The sequence below is a fragment of the Saimiri boliviensis genome, chromosome 16 (assembly GCF_048565385.1).
Source record: "Saimiri boliviensis isolate mSaiBol1 chromosome 16, mSaiBol1.pri, whole genome shotgun sequence".
Classification (NCBI taxonomy): Eukaryota; Metazoa; Chordata; class Mammalia; order Primates; family Cebidae; genus Saimiri; species Saimiri boliviensis.
Window position 1 is genome coordinate 38,831,519 of NC_133464.1, and position 21,450 is coordinate 38,852,968.

The window sequence follows — 21,450 nt, forward strand, 5'->3', positions numbered from 1 at the left end:
AAGGGCTAAATTTGTTCCAGAATCCTTAAACCTTTTCATGAACAAAGAAATACATAGTTTAAGACTCTTGATACCTTTTTTCCTAACCATTCACAGAATCAATAATTTCATTTTTCACAACCCCCAGATTTCTGAAATGCAGTAGTTATTAGACATCCTGCAATGGGCTAAGAACCCATCCTGCGGTGGGACCCTTTTTTCAACACAGAATATCTATACCATGAAAAAAAAAAAAAAAAAAAAAAAAAAAAAAAAAAAAAAAAAAAAACAGGCTTGAAAGCTGAGATGATCTGTTCTCAATTCACAGATAAGACATTACCTGGCCGGGCGCGGTGGCTCACGCCTGTAATCCCAGCACTTTGGGAAGCCGAGACAGGTGGATCACCAGGTCAAGAGATCGAGACCATCTGGAGGCTTAAGCTATCACACCCCAGTTTTATTTCTCTCCAAAATTTCTGGATGGAATTGCGTCTGTGGAAATCCTGCCTCAGATGGGTCCTCTCAGAAAATCAATGTATCATAAAATCTACGATTATTTAAGCTTTAAACACCATCAACATCAAACCAACACAGACTAAAAACTAAATAAGTGAACATGCAATTCATTGGCAACAACCAAAACCAACATCATGTGCAACTCAACTCAGAACTCACTGAGGGAAGAATTATTCTCCCACAGTTTAGACTCCACATTCTTAAAGTTTCTCAGGTATCTAATTAAAAGAAGCCCACTTGGATACTAGAAATATGCCTATGCATAATGGCTCATCCCATGGCATATAATTTTAAGCCTGTGACTCGTTATCAGTTGTTTAATAACATAGGGTCTGGAATGCAATGATAGATGCTAAGGCTGGCAGAGGAATGAGGCCTCACACTAGCAACTGTGTGTGTGCATGTGTATGCGTGCATATATGTGTGTTTGTTTGTCACACCCATGAATATATAGTAGTGTTGACAAATGAAGCCACTTAGAGCATTCATTTTCTGAAGTTCCTTGTCTGATCAGGCCACAGTGGCTATTTGATTAAGCCATTATAGGCCTCCCTATTTGCCAATGAGGAAATCATGATGAATAATGAAGGCTTTTTTAAGACCACCCATAGAAACATGTAACATCCCTGCAGAAACTGAGTTCACCCTTGGAAAAAAGAAATCATCCAGCATTTGTCAGACCCACTTATCCATCCACTACAAAATTCCTAGTAAGCACATCCCAACAAGTAGTGTATTAAGCAAGTGCTGGTCATCCAGTCACTATGTAACTTGACCCAACTTACTCATAAGAAAACCAGCCGGGTGCGGTGGCTCAACCCTGTAATCCCAGCACTTTGGGAGGCCGAGGCGGTTGGATCACGAGGTCAAGAGATCGAGACCATCCTGGTCACCATGGTGAAACCCCGTCTCTACTAAAGATACAAAAAAATTAGCTGGGCATGGTGGCACTTGCCTGTAATCCCAGCTACTCAGGAGGCTGAGGCAGGAGAATTGCTTGAACCCAGGAGGCAGAGGTTGCAGTGAGCCGAGATCGCGCCATTGCACTCCAGCCTGGGTAACAAGAGCGAAACTCCGTCTCAAAAAAAAAAAAAGAAAAGAAAAGAAAACCATCCCGGGGGCTAAGAGGCAGAGAGCATCAATGTTTCTGACTGGTAGCTCCAACTGTGAAACGCCTTGTAAAAGAATCAGTGCGCAAAACTGAGAGCAATGCAATTACTTCCTTTCACAACAAGTAGTCAATCATTTTCTTAGAGTTACACGGTCTCCGAGGAGAGCACAAGGTACTGATTATGAACAGGGGACAGACTAGCATCCTTCTCCATATAAAAATGAGTTCCAACCTGATGTTATTTTTTCTCTTTTTTGAGTCAGAGTCTTGCTCTTTTGCCCGGGCTGGAATACAGTGGCATCATCAGAGTTCACTGCAACCTCAAACTCCTGAGCTCAAGTGATCCTCCAGCCTCAACCCCTCCAAGCATCTGGGACTACAGGCAGGCACCACCACACCTAATTTTATTTTTATTCTTTTGTAGAGATGGAGTCTCACTACGTTGCCTGGGCTGGCCTTGAATTTCTGGGCTCAAGTGATCCTCTCAACTCAGCCTCTCAAAATGCAGGGATTATAGGCATGAACCCCAGCGCCTAGACATGTTATTTTAGATGACTTGTCTGAACATCATAAACTTGTTTTTTTTTAATCCTGAGTAGCCAGTGAGTTCACAGTATTATACTCCAAAGAGATTGTAAATTCGACTTGGCAGATGAAGAGAAAAAGAGAAGTGACTTGTCTTTGGTCATAGTATGAATTAACAGAAAACTCCATGCAAATAAAAAATATAAGATTTTCATCCCACTCTTTTAGAAGCAAAGGAAAAGTCTAAGTAGCAGTTGTAAGCTTGTACGTATTAAGGCTATGCATATGGCTGTAATAGTAGTTTCTATATGAGATCAATTCTCCACATTCAAATTCTTATTAAGTACTGTATTGCTATCACATGAAGATAGTATGTAAAGAATCCATGGAATTGTAAACTTTAAATGGGTGGTTTCTATGATATGTGAATTATATCTCACTGAAGACTGAGAACCAAAGTTGAAGATCAATGCTTCCAGATTAAAAGGGCCCACCAAGTACCCAGTAAATAAATTAAAATGCCCTCCCCTAAGCCACCTCATTGGAAAATTTCCAAACCCTAACAATAAAAGGAAGATTTGAAAATCTTACAGAAGCTGGGTGTGGTGGTTCATGCCTAAAATCCCAGCACTTTGGGAGGCTGAGGTGGGCAGATCACCTGATGTCAGCAGTTGGAGACCAGCCTGGCCATCATGCCAAAACCCCGTCTCTACTAAAAATACAAAAAGTAGCCAGGTGGGTGGCAGGCACCTGTAATCTCAGCTACTCAGGAAGCTGAGGCAGGAGAATTGCTTGAACTCAGGAGACAGAGGTTGTAGGGAGCCAAGATCAGGCTCAAATAAAGAAAATCTTTCAGAGATTCTCACCTACAAAAGAATGAGAATCACCCTCATGTAGGATGGCTCACTGGCACTGGACACCTGAAGACACTGGGACATTGTTTTCATTGCTCAGAGGGAAAATGATTTTTGACATCGAATTCTTTATCCAATGGAACTATAAATCAACGGGGAATAAAAACATTTTCCTTACAGGCATTGTTTATTAGAAGGTTTCTTAAGGATTTACTACAAAAAAAATGTGGATGAAAACAAAGCAAGAAAAGAAGAAGATACAAGATTTAGAAAGCAGTCAGTTCAACCTAGCAGAACGGAGGAGAGAAGTCCCAAATGCCAGCTGGGAAACTGCTCGGAGTGGGGTGGGGAGAACAGACCAGATTGTAGCCAAGGGACAGGTGGTTTCTAGAAAGTATCCAAGAATATTTCCTTTATTCCATAAACTGGATGCGGTATTTGAGAAATAAAAGCAAATTACTTATGGAATAAAGGTAGATGAAGATATAAGTTTTTTAAATCTTCATGTCTCATACCAGCCATTTCCTATAATAGAAAATCAGGCCAGCCATGGTGACTCACACCTGCAGTCCCAGCACTTTGAGAAGCCAATGTGGAAGATCACTTGAGCTCGGGAGTCTGAGACCATACTGGGCAACAAGGTGAGACCCTCTATCTCTACAAAAAAAAAAAAAAAAAAAAAATCAAAAAATTAGCCAAGTGTGGTGGCACATGCTTATGGTCCCAAATACAAGGAAGGTTGAGGCAGAAGTATTACTTGAATCCAGTGAGCCAAGATCACACCGTTGCACTCCAGCCTGGGCAACCGAGTGAGACCCTGTCTTGAAAAATAATAAAGAAACAAAAGTAAAAATTAGAAAAAATAAAATAAAATGAGGAACTTATAACCCAAACTTTGGGGTGTAACCAAGATATACACATTAACTATGGGATGTGGTAAACTGAAATAAACATTAAAAAGTGTATGTCCAGGCCTGGCACAGGGGCTCACGCCTGTAATCCCAGCACTTCAGGAAGCTGAGGCAGGCGGATCATGAGGTCAGGAATTTGAGACCAGCCTTGCCAACATGGCGAAATCCTGTCTCTACTAAAAATACGAAAATTAGCCAGGTGTGGTGGCGGGTGCCTGTAATCCCAGCTACTTGTGTGGTTGAGGCAGGAGAATCACTTGAACCCGGGAGGCAGAGGTTGCAACAAGTTGAGATCATGTCATTGCACTCAAACCTGGGCGACAAGAACAAGACTCCAACTCAAAAAAAAGAGAAAAAAAGTTTTGTCCCTTCCCCTAAAAAAACAGTGTAGTGAGTAATCAATTCTGCCTAAAAAATAAAGGAAAGTTCTATAAAAGAGGTGACATTTGAGCTAAACCCTAAATTATTGGTAGGATTTTGATGCAGAAAGGAAAGCTGTATTCTAGCTTATCCTAAAATATATTCTACAAAAAGGCAATCAGTTGTAGGCATGCATAATCAAAAGCCAATTATACCTTCCAGAAAGGAGCTATTATTTTTGAAATACTCATCTGAAGAGAAGAAATATTCAGAATATTTTATGCTACACTCAGACTTACTTGTACCAGAAAACACTTTCTAAGCTTGTGAGTCACTTCATTACTTAAAGAATAAAATTCTGAAAGAAACAAGATTATATTGTGTGTCAGTGACCATGAAGATTAAATTCATTTACCTAGAACAGTTTCTGTTGACTCAAGTACGCTTTAAGTTTACTTCTCTAATTCTGTAATAAAAGTAGCAGAGCTTGTTACAGGGAAATGTTCATATTGAATCACAGTTTGAGTGCTTTTGTTCTTTTTATTGTCTTTTTGTTAGAGCATGTCTTGGTAATTTCTAACTCCAAGCTTATTCTATTGAAGTCTTAGATTTATAACTAAATCTATCACTATGCCAATAAACTTGATCTACATATTTTATTTATTTATCATTGATTTTTTAAAAGAAATGAAGTTTTTCTATCCAAAGTCAATTTGGAGTCAAAATAGATGATATACACTAAAATTTCATAAAGAGTTTTGCTATGAAGTCATTTGAAGAAACAAAAATCACAAGAAGTTTTGAATTAAAACAAGTTTCTTTTTGTTGCCAAATATTTTAAAAATAAGAATTCTGCTTCTTGGCACCTGTGTGCTTTTTAGTCATATACACCAAAATACTACCAGGTTGAGAGAAGCAATCTGAATGCTTTAAAAGCTTTAAAAAATAGATTTAGCAGGTAATTATGATTTTTATGTCATAAAATTTTATTAAAATCTCCTCTGTCTCTTGTTTATTCTTCCATTTTACATGTTTAATCTCAACTGCCTTCACATATCAACCTCATTTACTCAAGCAGAGATAAGACCAGTGGGAAAGAGAAAAACGTACCTTATTATTTCAAGTCGACAAATAGTTATTGAGTGCCTATCTTGTACACAGAAGTATGCTAGGTACTCTGGAGAATATGAAAGTAGCATGATACCTGACCTTTGTCCTCTACCTTATATATAGAGAGCAAATCAATGGTGCATTGCAAAACAATGCAATATGAGAATAAATGTTCATGGCACGGGAGGGGCACAGACAGCAACTTGCAGACTCAGAAAAGGAAGGGCTCAGGTTGAGCTAGAGTGGAGGAAAATGATGGCCTCCAGAGAAGATCTCAGCTTTGGGGGACGAGTTTAAAGGGTTAGATGGGTAGAGAGAAGAAACAAGTCCAGGCATTGACATGAGCACAGCTGCAGAGACAGGAAGGGGTAGATTGTATTCGAAGTTCTAGTTTGGCCAAACTGAGATAGACTCCATTAGGGAGAGTAGGATAAGAATGGAGTAGTTGGGAGCAAATTTTCAGGCAGTCTTGGAAGTATGCAGGCAATAGAAAAGCATTCAAATGTTGTGAGATGGGAGATGACCCAGCAAAACCAACTTTTGCGCACATTCCTACTGCAACCCAACTCTGTACTTTCCTCTATAAAGTACAGAGGAATATTATAGAAGAATAGGATAGAGGGTATTTGACTTTCAGATGTGAGGTGATGGTGAGCTAAATTATTAAAAATGCTTAATTAGGAGGCCATTAGGCTGAGATGGCTCCAGTGCCTTGGGTTCCTACATAAGCGAACCAAATCCCAATTTAATGTAAACAATAAAACAGAATCTAAGCTTAACCAATTAGAAACCACCAAATAACTTGTAACTAGAAATTTGACCAATCAGAAACCAGCAACTGACCTCTACCTCTGGACTTTTCACATGGGCCAATCAAATATATTTTCTCTGTCTTGCTTCCAAGAATACATACTGTTTCCTCTCTCACACACTTCCCACACCTTGTGGAGTGCTGAACTACTTGAGTTCTGATGACTTCCAATTCACGAATTGCTGAATACTTAAACTCATTAAAATTTTAACGTGACTAAATTTATCTTTTAACAGAATTATGTTTGGTGGTAGTAGAAAAAAATAGAAAAGAACAAATAGAAAAAAACAAACAAACAAGAAAAGAGGGCCGGGCGCGGTGGCTCAAGCCTGTAATCCCAGCACTTTGGGAGGCCGAGGCGGGTGGATCATGAGGTCAAGAGATCGAGACCATCCTGGTCAACATGGTGAACCCCGTCTCTACTAAAAATACAAAAAATTAGCTGGGCATGGTGGCGCGTGCCTGTAATCCCAGCTACTCAGGAGGCTGAGGCAGGAGAATTGCCTGAATCCAGGAGACGGAGGTTGCGGTGAGCCGAGATCGCGCCATTGCACTCCAGCCTGGGCAAGAAGAGCGAAACTCCGTCTCAAAAAAAACAAAAAAACAAAAAAACAAAAAAACAAAAAAAACAAGAAAAGAGGCCAAGCATGATGGCTCTTCCCTATAATTCCAATGCTTTGGAAGGATGAGGCAGGAGGATTTCTTGAAGCCAGGACATTGAGACCAGCCTGGGCAATATAGTGAAATCCCATCTCTACAAAAAATTAAAAAATTTAAAATTAGCAAAGCATGGTTTTATATGCTTGTAGTCCTAGCTACTCAGGAATCTGAGGTAAGAGGATCACTTGAGTCCAGGAGTTCAAGGCTAGAGTGAACTGTGATCTCACCACTATAACCCAGCCTGGGCAAGACTCTGTCTCTAAAAAAGTTTTAAAAATAAAATATATTTAAAAAACAACAACAACAAAGAAAGAATCCATTGGATTTGTGTATTGACTAATTTGAGACAGCTCTTAGATATATTCATAAATATAACTATAAACCTCCAATCTCAATATATCCAAAACTGAGCTTGGAATCTCACTTCATCTAAACCTGTTCTTCCTTCTGGTTCTTTATCTTAGTAAATGGTATCTTTATTCTTCCAGTTGTCCAAACCAGAAACTTAGATGGAGGATGATGCCTCGTCACTCTTCCCTTCCCACAGCCCCATCTCTAATATATTGCTAAGTCACAATATTTCTCTATTGTTTCCCAAGTCCATCCACTTCTTTCCAACTTTTTTCTATTTCCCTCATCTAGGCTACTGTCAGTTCTCGTCTGAATAATCACAGGACTCCTAAGACGTCTCCCTGCCATTCACTATTATAAAAAAAGACAAAAAAATAACAAACGCTGGTAAGGATGCTGAGAAAAGGGAACTCTTACACACTATTGATGGGAATGTAAGTTAATACAATCACCATGGGAAAAAAGTATAGGGATTTCTCAAAAAACTAAAAATATAACTACCATACAATCCAACAATTCCACTACTGGGTATCTACCCAAAGGAAAGGAAATCAGTATATCAAAGGGATACGTGCACACACATGTTTATCACAGCACCATTCACAATAGCAAAGCTATGGAATCAACTGTATGTCCATCAATGGATGAATGGATAAAGAAAATGTGGTACACATAACTATGGAATACTATTTGGCCATTAAAAAAAAGAATGGAATGACACCGTGTGATTTGCAGCAATGTGGATGGAACTAGAGGTCATTATGTTAAGTGATACAAGTCAGGGTAGAAAGACGAATACCACATGTTCTTACTTATATACAAGAGCTAAAAAACTGATCCCATGAACACGGAGAATAAAATGATAGATACCAGAGACTGGGAAGGGGGCAAGGATGAAGAAAAGTTGGTTATGGGTACAAACATAGGGTTAGATAGAAAAATAAGTTCTCATGTTTGATAGCAGCCTAGGATAACTAGACTTAGCAACAATATCATGTATATGTCAAAGTAACCAGAAGAGAGGACTCGAAATGACACCAACCCAAAAATGATGAACACTCAGGTGATAGATACCTCAAATACCCTGACTTTGATCATTTCATATTCTATGCACATAACTAACACTCATATGTACCCCCAAAATATGTATATTATTATATACCAATAAAAGGGGGAAAAAATCTCCCTGCCATTCATTCTATCATTCCCCAATTCATTTTCAAGACAATAGCCAGAATTATATTTCTAACTAATGTCCATCTGATATCAGCAACATTGCAATTTAAGCTACTCATGTGTGTAAATAAAATCTAGCTTCTTTATTTTCTTTAATCTTCATGGGTCCTTATCCAACAGAATAGCGGAAGAGAGTATAAAGCACTTAAACCTGCCAATAGAGGGCACTTTCATTTCTTCTATTTTTTTTTTAATACTGAAATATTCAGTCTCCACAAAGACTATTAAAAATTGCCAATGCCGGCTGGGCACGGTGGCTCAATCCTGTAATCCCAGCACTTTGGGAGGCCGAGGCGGGTGGATCACGAGGTCGAGAGATCGAGACCAGCCTGGTCAACATGGTGAAACCCCGTCTCTACTAAAAATACAAAAAAATTAGCTGGGCATGGTGGCGCATGCCTGTAATCCCAGCTACTCAGGAGGCTGAGGCAGGAGAATTGCTTGAACACAGGAGGCGGAGGTTGCGGTGAGCCAAGATTGCGCCATTGCACTCCAGCCTGGGTAATAAGAGCGAAACTCCGTCTCAAAAAAAAAAAAAAAAAAAAAAAAAAATTGCCAATGCCAACTATATTGCAATTTGTCACGGCTGGGTATTGGGAAAAGTTTTCAATTAGCAATAATCACTGTTTGGATAAACCTCATTGGCTATGATACTGTCACTGTATGGAGCCAACTTCTATTTTTAAGTCCTTTTTAAGTAGCTCAAACTTCCCTGGAATTTTGTTGTAATTCACAGGCTTCCTCTCTCTCATCCTTTCAACAGCACTATCAATCCTACCTGCTCTGGGAATCTTTATCCCACACATGGAAAAGATGAGATTCCCCCAGGTGATGATTTCTCAACAGTACTTCCCTCTTCAATCATCAATCCACTAAATCTACTTCATTTTTATGTAAAACTTGGCTTACTTGAAAATACCCAAGTCAAGACTGTTTTCTGTCACACAAGTTATATAACTGATGCCTGGGTACTTTGTGACCTGGCGAACCCAGTAAATCAGCCCTTTAGATTCCAAAATCCTACATGGGATAGCAGTGAGATGCCCTCCAAAGAATTTTGAACAAGAACATTAAGATTATCCTGTGAATACTAGATATTTTTTGGTTTTTCAGATTTTTGCTTTTTTTCTGAAAAGAAGTAATAAACTTGTTGTAAAATAAACCCTAAATTTGAAAATCAACATGAATGGAAGCATAGTAGCTATTACTTTTGCCCATCTGCCAGTCTTTCTCTGCTTTTCCTTCTGTGAACAGGCACCACCAACTTCACAACAGGGTTTTATGGGACCCATCTTGGAGTCTCATCTCTTCCTGGACACAGCAATTGGTTCAGGGATGGACGCATGACCCAAAAAGAACTATTGGGAATCTTCCCAAAATGTCTCTGCTGGGCTGCCAAAAGAAGAAGACTCTGATTTCTCAAGTCACTAAATCAAGGGCTGCCTGCCAGACATGTCACCCTCTCCTCCCTTCCTCCAGGAGAGAGAGAGCCAGCCTGCCATGGAGGAGAATGGAGCTGGCTTCCAAGAGAAGCAGAGGGGAGACAGACAAATAGAGAGCCCGGACATCCTGCAAGTTCTCAGTTCCAGTTGTCACTAAAGCCCGTGAGACATTTCGATCTGGTCCCATTTGTCAGTACATTCCCTTTTGCTGTTTAAGCTAAAGTGCGCTTCTAATACACAACCAAGTCTTAACAATTCAGGATGAAAGTGAGGATACACAAAATCAGAACCCTGGTAACACTCTGATGTTTGTTTCTTCGGATAAACAAGCAAACAAATGCTGCAAAAGAACTAGAGAACTTATTCCCATTCATCCCAAAATTTAAAGTAAAGAGATACTTTCACTTTCCTATAAAGTCTCTCATTCACTTGTCATTATCTGATACCCACACAATATCAAAGGCTTTCAATGTCTTTCTTACATTGTTCCTATTAATACATACTCAAAAAATCTTGTTCCAACCTTTCTTAGTACATTATCTTATCAGTACCTTTGCATATAAAGAAAAAGCTTTTAGAAATGATTAACAATTTCTAATGCAAGATACCAGTTTCTCCTATTCCCGAGGGAAGGATAAGATGAATGCCTCATAATGGGATTTAGAGAGAAAGAAAAACAGCTTTCTTCAGGCTGTTTCGATACATGGACCTGAGAAATCATGCTGCCTGATCTCAGCAGGGAAGAGATTGAGGAAGGCAGGAGATGGGCTGGGAAATTAGGGAGATGACAGAGGTGTGCTTGCGACGATCCCCAGCCTGGGTCTCCTTGCACAGTTTCCTCAGTTGCTTGGAATGCTGTAAATTTCTGGAACACCAGACACACCCAGGTTCCAATGCAAGTACAAAAACATATCCCCCGCCAAATACAAATTATTTTTGTATCATCTACCATTTGAGATTATGCCCTGTTCTTCCCCTTTCCCTCGGAGCAGATAAGCAAGAACCAACTGTGTAGTTATTAACTAAGAAAAAGAACATGGGATGAACGTGTTGAGGAGAAAATGCTACAGAGTCACAATGGACGACTGAATCGAAGACTGCTGGGTATCACATCCCCAGCCCAATCTGCGGCTTATGCAAGACAGTGAGTAACTCGCTGCTTACCTCAATTTTAATGCGAGGTGAGAACAACATGTCCTTCCTCCTTCCTAGCTTGCTGTGAAAACTAAAGAGATAACATCTTAAAATGCTTAAATACTTGGAAAAAACGATAGCATGGAAACATGATGTTGCCACCACACTCCAAGGTAGCGTATAGTTTCTTCATACACACTAAAAAAATTTTTCCACAATAGACCCCCCAAAATTTGAAAAGCCAAAGAATTCCTACCTGCTTTGTAAGTAAATCTCTTATCAAGAGCTTTAGAGAATGTAAAATTCAACCCTCTGCTAGGGGCACTTATTTGATTTCAATAAACAGTATGCATATTCAAGGGAGTGGAATATTTGGTCAAACACTTTAACTAAGGATGAAAACGAAGTCTTTCTTTATAAATTATATATAAATGTTCCCTGAGGGGCCGGGCGCAGTGGCTCACGCCTGTAATCCCAACACTTTGGGAGGCTGAGGCGGGTGGATCACGAGTTCAAGAGATCAAGACCATCCTGGTCAACAAGGTGAAACCCCGTCTCTACTAAAAATACAAAAAATTAGCTGGGCATGGTGGCACGTGCCTGTAATCCCAGCTACTCAGGAGGCTGAGGCAGGAGAATTGCTTGAACCCAGGCTGCAGAGGTTGCGGTGAGCCGAGATGGCGCCATTGCACTCCAGCCTGGGTAACAAGAGCGAAACTCCATCTCAAAAAAAAAAAAAAAAAAGTTCCCTGAGGTTTAGAGGAAATTAAAAAGTATAATTTTAGGCTCTTTTTTAATTCTAACTTTACTTTGAAGTTTCAAAGTCACAGATATCTTTAAAAGATACATATTTTTAAAAACTTACCTAAAAGGCAAATATGACATGGTCCTTACTACATAAGACGAAAGACTTTACTGGATTATAGACTCATACTTAAGAAATTGAAATTTTAACTTCTAAACTACAAGTTCAGATCTATTAATACCATTTGCAAAGTTCCAGGAAGAATTTTATGCAAAGCGCTATAGATACCTAAATATGAATTAGGTCAGAATTCAATCTATTTCAAGTTAAGTGCCAACTCCAATCACTTGTTAGTCACTTCTGGAACCCTGCATTTAAAAAATTCTGAGGTCACATTTAGTTTCAGCAATAAAGAATACTGTGATCAATTAACAATGTCTGTCACAGGCACAGAAATGGGACATGGTGAGCATGGTGACATCAATGTATTGTATGTGCCATCTCTGGGGTATAAACCAATTGTCCCTTAATATAACAACACTTTCATTGTTAGCGATTACTGTCTAACTCAGATTTATTTGAATTAGTTACAGTTCTCCAAAGAAGTAGAACCAATATATAGAATGGAAATACATAGAGAGAACGAGGAAAAAAAATTATGTTAAGGAATTAGCTCACACAATTAGGAGGGCTGGCAAGTCTGAAAATTTAAACTCCAGCGAGAAAAGCTGATGTTGTAGCTCAAGTCCAAAGGCAGTTCAGAGGCAGAATCCCTTCTCCCCCAGGGGATCTCAGTCATTTCTCTTAAGGTCTTCAACTGATTGGATGAGGCCTACCCACCTCATGGAGGGTAATCTGCTTTACTCAAATTCCACTCATTTAAATGTTCATCTCATCTGAAACAAATCTCCATAGAAACATCCAGACTCCTGTTTGACTCAAACCTGGGTACCATGGCCTACCCGTGTTGACATAAAAATTTAAACATCACAGCATTAAGAGTTATTGCTTGGCCAGGCATGGTGACTCACGCCTGTAATCCCAGCACTTTGGGAGGCCAAGGTAGGCAGATCGCCTGAGGTCAAGAGTTCGAAACCAGCCTGGTCAACATGACGAAACCCTGTCTGTACTAAAAATACAAAAATTAGCCAGGCATGGTGGTGGGCACCTGTATCCCAGCTACTTGGGAGGCTGAGGCAGGAGAATCACTTGAACCCAGGAGGTGGAGGGTGCAATGAGCCGAGATCACACCATTGCACTCTAGCGTGGGCTACAAGAGCAAAAACTCCCTTTCAAAAAAAAAAAAGATTATTTTTTGTTGACAATGTATTAAGTGCAGACTCCATGCTCTTGACATTGCCCAAGCAGAATCATCTCACTATTTCTCACAATGGTCCTCTGATGAGTGTATTATTATCTACTCTTTGTAGATAAGCAAAGCATGCCAAGATGGTAAGCAACTTTTCCAAGGCCAAGAACTCATCAGTTGAGAGAAGTCTGGCTAAAAGAATGCTGGCTCAATGTTTCTCCGTCCTCACTATTTTAAATAGCATTTCTCTGCGTATCTACATAGCTCCCCTTTTTTTAAAAAATTGAGACAGGGTATCACTCTGTCACCTAGGCTGGAGTGCAGTGGTGTGATCACACCTCACTGAATCCTCGACCTCCTGAGTTCAGGCTATCCTCCCATCTCACTCCCCCATCCAACCACAAGCAGCTGGAACCACAGGCATCTAACACAACACCCAGCTAATTTTTTACTTTTTTTAATTTTTTGGTACAGAAGGAGTCCCCCTATGTTGTCCAAACTGGTCTTGAGCTCCTGGGCTCAAATGATCCTCCCACCTAGGCCACTCAAAGTGCTGGGATTACAGGTGTGAGCCACGGCACCCAACCCTCTGCATAACCTCTCCAAAACCTCCCTCTCTAGTTGCTTTACTATCTCTCTGCATACGAATACACATAGGTCTATTCTATTTCATACTAAACTTAAACAACATGAGGGTTTCTCTACTAAAGCCTTTCTGATTGATTGCACCCAATTTCTTAAGCTCTGCCTCTGCTTCTTCACCTCCTACTCTCCTTCTGCCTCTCTCCTGCCACGGGATTCAAAACTCAAGAGTGATGGCTGAAGGCAAAAGCCTGGATCCTCTCCTCGGTTGCATTTCTGTGTTCTCTCTTGGTACCACTTTGTGCTACGGACACTCCTTACCGCCTGAGATACTCTCTCTCCCTTCTGTGGCTGCCAGGAAAAGCCTGCACACTCCTTCTCTCTTTGTGACCATTTTCTGTTTCCTTCAATGGAGCCATTCTTTTTTTTTTTTTTTATGAGACGGAGTTTCACTCTTGTTACCCAGGCTGGAGTGCAATGGCACGATCTCGGCTCACCACAACCTCCGCCTCCTGGGTTCAGGCAAGTCTCCTGCCTCAGCCTCCTGAGTAGCTGGGATTACAGGCACGCGCCACCATGCTCAGCTGATTTTTTGTATTTTTAGTAGAGACGGGGTTTCACCATGTTGACCAGGATGGTCTCGATCTCTTGACCTCGTGATCCACCCGCCTCGGCCTCCCAAAGTGCTGAGATTACAGGCGTGAGCCACCGCGCCCGGCCATGGAGCCATTCTTAATCTTGGCTTTTTATGCACCTGGAATGTCGCTGCATCCTCCACTCCAGGGCTCAGTAAGCTTTCTGAAAAGGACCAGATGGTAAGCACTTTAGACTTCGCAGGCCATAGGGTATTGCTACAGTGCTCTTCTCTGTTATATCTCAAATGCATCTGAGCACAGACAACACTAAAAGGATGGGTGTGACTGGGTTTCAATAAAACTCTGTTTATTGGCACTAAACTTGAATTTCATATAATTTTTATGTGTCACAAAATATTATTATTTTAAAACACTTTTCTCCATGATTTAAAGACCATTCTTAGCTCACAGGCCATATTAAAACAGAAATTATACTGGGCAGTAGATTGCCAACACCTACATTATAAATTCTAACTCATCTTCAAAATCTAGGTCAAATTCAACCTCTTCCCTACAGCCTTCTGGAAGTACTCTAGGGTGAAGTGACACCTCTGATAAATGCATCTGATAACTCTCATTATTACCTGTTTCATATTCTCTATTGTTCCCTGGCTTCTGAAACAAGGTTAGGCCAGCCTGGCCAACATGGTGAAACCCTGTCCCTACTAGAAATACAAAAAAATTAGCTGGGAGTGGTGGCAGTCGCCTGGAATCCCACCTACTTGAGAGGCTGAGGCAGAAGAATCACTTGAACCTGGGAGGCGAAGGTTGTAGTGAGCTAAGATGGCATCATTGCACTCCAGCCTGGGTGACAGAATGAGACTCCTTTCAAAATAAAAATAAAAATAAAGGTTAAATATTTTACTGATTTTACACTTTTCCCACATACAAATCCTATCTCTCTCAGACTGCAAAAATCCTGAAGAACAGAAACAATGTCTTAAATTTATTTATTCTTCATGGTGCCTTATAGATTGTAATTCTTTAATAAATTCTGAGGCTGGGCACGGTGGCTCAAGCCTGTAATCCCAGCACTTTGGGAGGCCAAGGCGGGTGGATCACGAGGTCAAGAGATCGAGACCATCCTGGTCAACATGGTGAAACCCCGTCTCTACTAAAAATACAAAACATTAGCTGGCATAGTGGCACGTGCCTGTAATCCCAGCTACTTAGGAGGCTGAGGCAGGAGAATTGCCTGAACCCAGGAGGCGGAGGTTGCGGTGAGCCAAGATTGCGCCATTGCACTCCAGCCTGGGTAACAAGAGCGAAACTCCATCCCCCCAAAAAAATAATAATAAAAATGAAAATAAATTCTGGTTTGTAATACAATGTTATATGTGTGTGTGTGTGTGTGTATGTGTTTGTGTATATATATTTGTGTGAATATTAAATATATATATATATGCATATATAAGTGTGTGTGCACGTGTTTTGGGGGTGGGAAGGGAGGACAGAGTCTCACTCTTGCCCAGGCTGGAGTGCAGTGGCACAATCTCAGCTCACTGCAACCTGTGCTTCCTCGGTTTAAGCAATTCTTGTGGCTCAGCCTCCCGAGTAGCTCAGATTACAGGCATGCACCTCCATGCCAGCTAATTTTTGTATTTTTGGTAGAGACAGTGTTTCACCATGTTGGCCAGGCTGGTCTCAAACTCCTGGCCTCAAGTGATCCTCCCACCTTGCCTCCCAAAGTTCTGGGATTACAGGCATGAGCCACCACACCAAAATACATATATTTTAAAAGACTACGTTGTTTAAATAAACTTCTCTCTTGCACAATACATTGAACGAATGGAAGTCTAAATGCCAACTCTATATCAGGTACTGATAAAAGCTTTTCTATATATTAATACGTTATTTCTTTTTTATTTTATTTTTATAGAGACGGGGTTTCACCATGTTGGCCAAGATGGTCTCGATCTCCTGACCTCGTGATCTGTCCGCCTCAGCCTCCCAAAGTGTTGGGATTACAGGCGTGAGCCATGTCGTCTGGTTCATTAATACATTATTTCAATTAACTGTGATGCTAGTTCAGTGATGTAAGCAGCATTATCTCCATATTATCAAAGAGGAAACTGAGGCTCCAAGGCAATTGAATTGCCCATGTCATCGAGATCTTCTAACTTTGAACTCTACTTCTACATTTGCTTCAGTCCAAAAGGAAGAATTGAAAAAACTTTTCTAATAATTGTGATTATTATCATCCCTTTAGGAAGCATATGGCCATGGATAAAGAGGATGAAACCAAATGTAAAGTTCACAAATGCTCGAGGAGCTTATTTTACCCAGGCCCCTCTACCCGAAACCACATCCATCCTTGACCTCCCAATCCCGTCTATCACCAATTGCTGATTCCAGCTCAGTGCTGCCCACTTCACTCTGCTCTGCTTAAATACTGTTGTTCTTCCCATCTCAAGTCATGCCTCCTTCCTATTCATTCTCCATTCTGTTACCAGAATGACCCTTCTAAAACACAGATTTGTTCATATTACTTTCCTGCTTAAGGCCTGCAAAGATGTCCTTTGCCTGTAGGAGTCCACACCCCTTGAAACAGTACATAAAGCTCTCATGTCTGGACCCTGCCTGATTTTTTTCTTTATAGCTTTATTGTATAACCCTTTTTCTATTTAAAACTTTTTTTTTCTTTTTACTTTTTAAACATTTTTGTTAAAAACTCAGACACTGGTCATGCGTGGTGGCTCACACCTGTAATCCCAGCACTTTGGGAGGCTTAGGTGGGTAGATCACTTGAGGCCAGGAGTTCAAGACCGGGCTGGTCAACATAGAGAAGCCCCCTCTCTACTAAAAATACAAAAAATTAGCTGGGCATGGTGGTGTGCACCTGTAATCCCAGCTACTTAGGAGGCTAAGGCATGAGAGGATCTCTTGAACCCCGGAGGCAGAGGTTGCAGTGAGCTGAGATCACACCACGGCACTTCACCCTGGGCAATAGAGTAAGACTCTGTCCCAAAAACTAAAAAAAATAAGACACAAAAACACACATTAGCCCAGGTCTATATAGGGCCAGGATCGTCAACATCATTGTCTTCCACCTCCACATCTTGTCCCACGGGAAGGTCTTTAGATAAACCCATGGAGCTGTCATCTCCTATAACAGCAATGCCTTCTTCTGGAATACCTCCTGAAAGCCTGGTCAAAGGCTGTTTTACAGTTAACTTTTTTTCATAAGTAGAAGGAGTACACTCTAAAATGATAATAAAAAACATAATATAGTAAATATGTAAACCAGTAACATAGTCATTTATTTATGATTATCAAGTATTATGTACTGTACATAATTTTGTGAGCCACACTCTCATGTGCCTGGCAGAGCCGTAGGTCTGTTTATATCAGCATCAAACACAAACACATGAGTAATGCGCTATGCTGTGGCATTGGAACGGCTACAGTGATAGGACTTTTTCAGCTTCATTGTAATCTTACAGGACCACCATTGCATATGTGGCCAGTGTTAACCAAGATGTCATTATGCAGCCCACAGCTGTAGTTTGACCTCTTCCTCTGCCCGTTTCTGTTTTTTCCACTTTTCTTCCTCAAGTGTGAATTCCTGATAAACATCTTGTGCACTAAACTTTATCTCAGTGGCTGTTTCCAGAAACCCTGGGCAGCAACGCCACTTCATCAAAAGGCGGCATGATAAGCATAGTAACTGGTTCTAAAGTCCCAGAAAAAAAAAAATGCATTGAGTGGAAGAAACCATTTGGCTCTCTTTCTAACATACACACCACTCATCCCTGCCAAAAGTGAGAAGATCTCTTGAGATTACAGAGATCATTAGCCAGTAAGCCTTCTTTCTTTAGTCTATCAAACCGCTGCACAATGCATTATCACTCCCAACTACACCTAGGTGGCCCAGACTCCTGCAACAATTCCCCACCCCCACCCTCTGCAAGTAAGCCCATGCTCTACCTGATAGCATCAAATGCCGAAATGGTCCCCTGGGAGAGTGACGAGCCAGAACAGGGGTCAGAGTGATCTTCCTCCCACTTCAGAAGGTCCGTCATGCAAACTCAGAACTGATTCCAAATAAAAGAGAGGCTGCGCAAGCAGGACTTCTGGTAGACCCATACTCTCGCGGCAAGCTCAGTGCCCTTAAAACATTATCATTAGTTTGCATTGTAGGATTCATGCTGATAGCTTCCCATTTTCCTATTCTGATCTGAGCTGCCTCACTGAGACGTGATAATTACACCCATTTCCTAGGGCTGCCATAACGAAGGAGCACAACCTGGAGCTATGGCTCATGCCTGTAATCCCAGCACATTGGGAGGCCAAGGGTGGGCCCATGGCTTGAGCCTAGGAGCTCAAGACCAGTCTAGGTAACATAGTGAGACCCCATCTCTACAAAAAATAAAAATAAAAAACTAGCCAGGCGTGGTGGCAGGCACTGGTAGTCCTTGAGTTTAACCTTCTCAGGAGGCTGAAGCAGGAGGATCAAGCCTGGGACGTCAACAGTGCAGTGAGCCATGATTGCACCAGTGCACTCCAGCCTGGGTGACAGAGTAAGACCCTGTTTTAAAAAATAATAATTACAAGCAGCACAAACTAGGCCACTTTAAACAACAGGCATGTATTCTTTCACAGTTCTGGAGGCTAGACAGCCACACGTGTGCTGTCTGCAGGGCCAAGCTTTCTATGAAGGCTCTAGGGGAGGTTCTTGCTTGGCCTCTTCCTAATTTCTGGTGGTTACAGCAAACACTGGTACTCCTTGACTTACAGTTGTAGCATCCTCAGTTATCAAGTGGCCGCCTCCTGTGTGTGTATGTGTGTGTGGGGCGGGGCGGGCAGGGGCGGATGCACACACCTCATCGCATTATATTCTCTCTATGTGTATCTAAGGCCTCTTTCCCTCAAAAGGACACCAGTCATAATTGGATTTAAGGCCCACTCTACTCCAATATGATCTCTCTTTTTTTTTCTTTCTTTCCTATTTTTTAGAGACAGGTTCTCACTATATTGTCCAGGCTAGTCTCGAACTCCCGAGCTTAAGCAATCCTCCTACCTCAGCCTCCCTAAGTGCCAGGATTACAGGTGTGAGTCACTGTGCCCCGCCTCCAAAATGACCTCATCTTAACTTGATTACATCTTCACAGTCTTATTTTGAAATAAGGTCACAGCCACAGGTACCAGAAGTTAAATATTAGACATACTTTGTTCCCCCTGTCTGAAAACTGCCAATAAGTATACCTTTTTGAGGGACACAAATCCAACCCACAATACTACATTAACACAACCATGAAATTCTTTACTGGATACAAATCTCGTATTCCCTATTTCCTGATACCATTAATAGGAGGCTTCACAACTACACACATACATATGTGCATACACACACACACACACACACACACACACACACACACACATGCACACACACACTTTGGCCTCCACCTAAAAGACTGACCAGTTAGGCCTAGAATGAGGGAGGGGCTGATTTTAGAACAATTCTAACCTTAGTTTGTCGATCCTAATAGCCTTGTAGCCTGAAATGGTATAGTATCTGACGTTTAAGAATCACACTTATGACATTTTGTTGAAATTTATCATGCTTGTAGTTACAATCCATTAAATCTACTTATCTGACCTTAATAAAACTAAGCCAAGGAACTATCTTGAAGGTGCATCAAAAAGAGTTTTTTTCTTTAGAAACCCCACATATATTAAAGAATTCTAAGCTTTCTGGTACAATATAAAATTTCTTCCACTTAGAAAAATCTTTGGCCAGGCACAGTGGCTCACACTTGTAATCCCAGCACTTTGAGAGGCCGAGGCTCCAGGAGGATTGCTTGAGCCCAGGAGTTCCAAACCAGACTGAGCAACACATTGAGACTCTATTGCTACACACAAATTTTCAAAAATTAGCTAGACATGCCGTCGCCTGCCTGTAGTCCCAGCAACTCAGGAGGCTGAAGTGGGAGAATCGCTTGAGCCTAGAGGTCAAGGCTGCAGTGAGCCATGATCACGCCACTGTGCTCCAGCCTGGGTGATAGAGCGAGACTTTGTCTCAAAAAAAAGAAAAAAGAAGAACTTTATTCATCACTAAAACGTGTATTTGATTTGTTTTTCTAGTAGAGCAATGGATTTTCACTGGTCATATTCATTTTCCTGGTTGGCCTGGCTCAGGGGTGTGGTGTCAGGCCATAGCGTAAAGTTGACTGGCCCGTATGTGACCTCACCTGCTCTGTCCTCTTACTGACTGAGCTATTTGGTCATGAATTAAATTGTGTTCTCCTTAAGGCTACATGCAAAATTGACTTTCATTTGAAAGCACTTTCAATGTATAACACAAGTGACATATTTCCTTTAAAGGAGTTCACTGTGAACATTATTAACAAGAGCTGTTTTTTTGAAGCATTCCCCAGTGGTCTGTCAGGTCACTGAGTTTCCACATGCTGGTCTAAAATTCAATCAAGCCATGACAAGTTTCATTTTACTATAACTGAAGATACTAGGCAGGATGGGTGGAGTGTTCACGCCTGTAATACCAGCACTTTGGAAGATCAAGGCGGAAGAATCACTTGAACCCAGGAGTTCGAGACCAGCCTAGGCAATGCAGTGAGACCCTGGTCTCTATAAAAAAGAAACCTAGCCAGATGTCATGGGCATTCTACACGATACAGTGACAAAATAATATGTTTGTTATGGTATAAATGTAAACATTATCATTCCCCTTGAATATTATTTTTTTATTTTTTTTTCTTTGTAGAGACAGGGTTTCACCGTGTTGCCCAGGTTGGTCTCAAACCTCAAATTCTTGAGCTTAAGCAAGCTGCCTGCCTCAGCCTCCCAAAGTGCTAGGATTACATACGTGAGCCCCCGCACTTGGCCCCCACTTGAGCATTTTTTAAAGCTTCAATGTATCTTCCTAATCTAAAATAACAGATGATGTGTAAGATCATCAGTATGGCAGGGTGGCTTATGCCTGTAATCCCACCAGTTTGGGAGCCAAGGCAGGCAGATCACTTGAGGTCAGGAGTTCAAGACCAGCCTGGCCAACATGGCGAAATCCCGTCTCTACTAAAAATACAAAAATTACCCAGGTGTGGTGGCGCACACTTGTAATCCCAGCTACGTGGGGAGCTGAGCCAGAAGAATCTCTTGAGCCCGGGAGGTGGAGGTTGCAGTGAGCTGAGACCGTACTACTGCACTCTAGCTTGGGCA

The 21,450-nt window shown here is 41.2% G+C and overlaps 1 pseudogene; it reads right to left on the bottom strand.

The window, feature by feature from the left end:
• Positions 1-8,945: 8,945 nt before the first annotated feature.
• LOC120365886 (U4 spliceosomal RNA) lies at positions 8,946-9,095 on the bottom strand (annotated as a pseudogene).
• Positions 9,096-21,450: the final 12,355 nt, after the last annotated feature.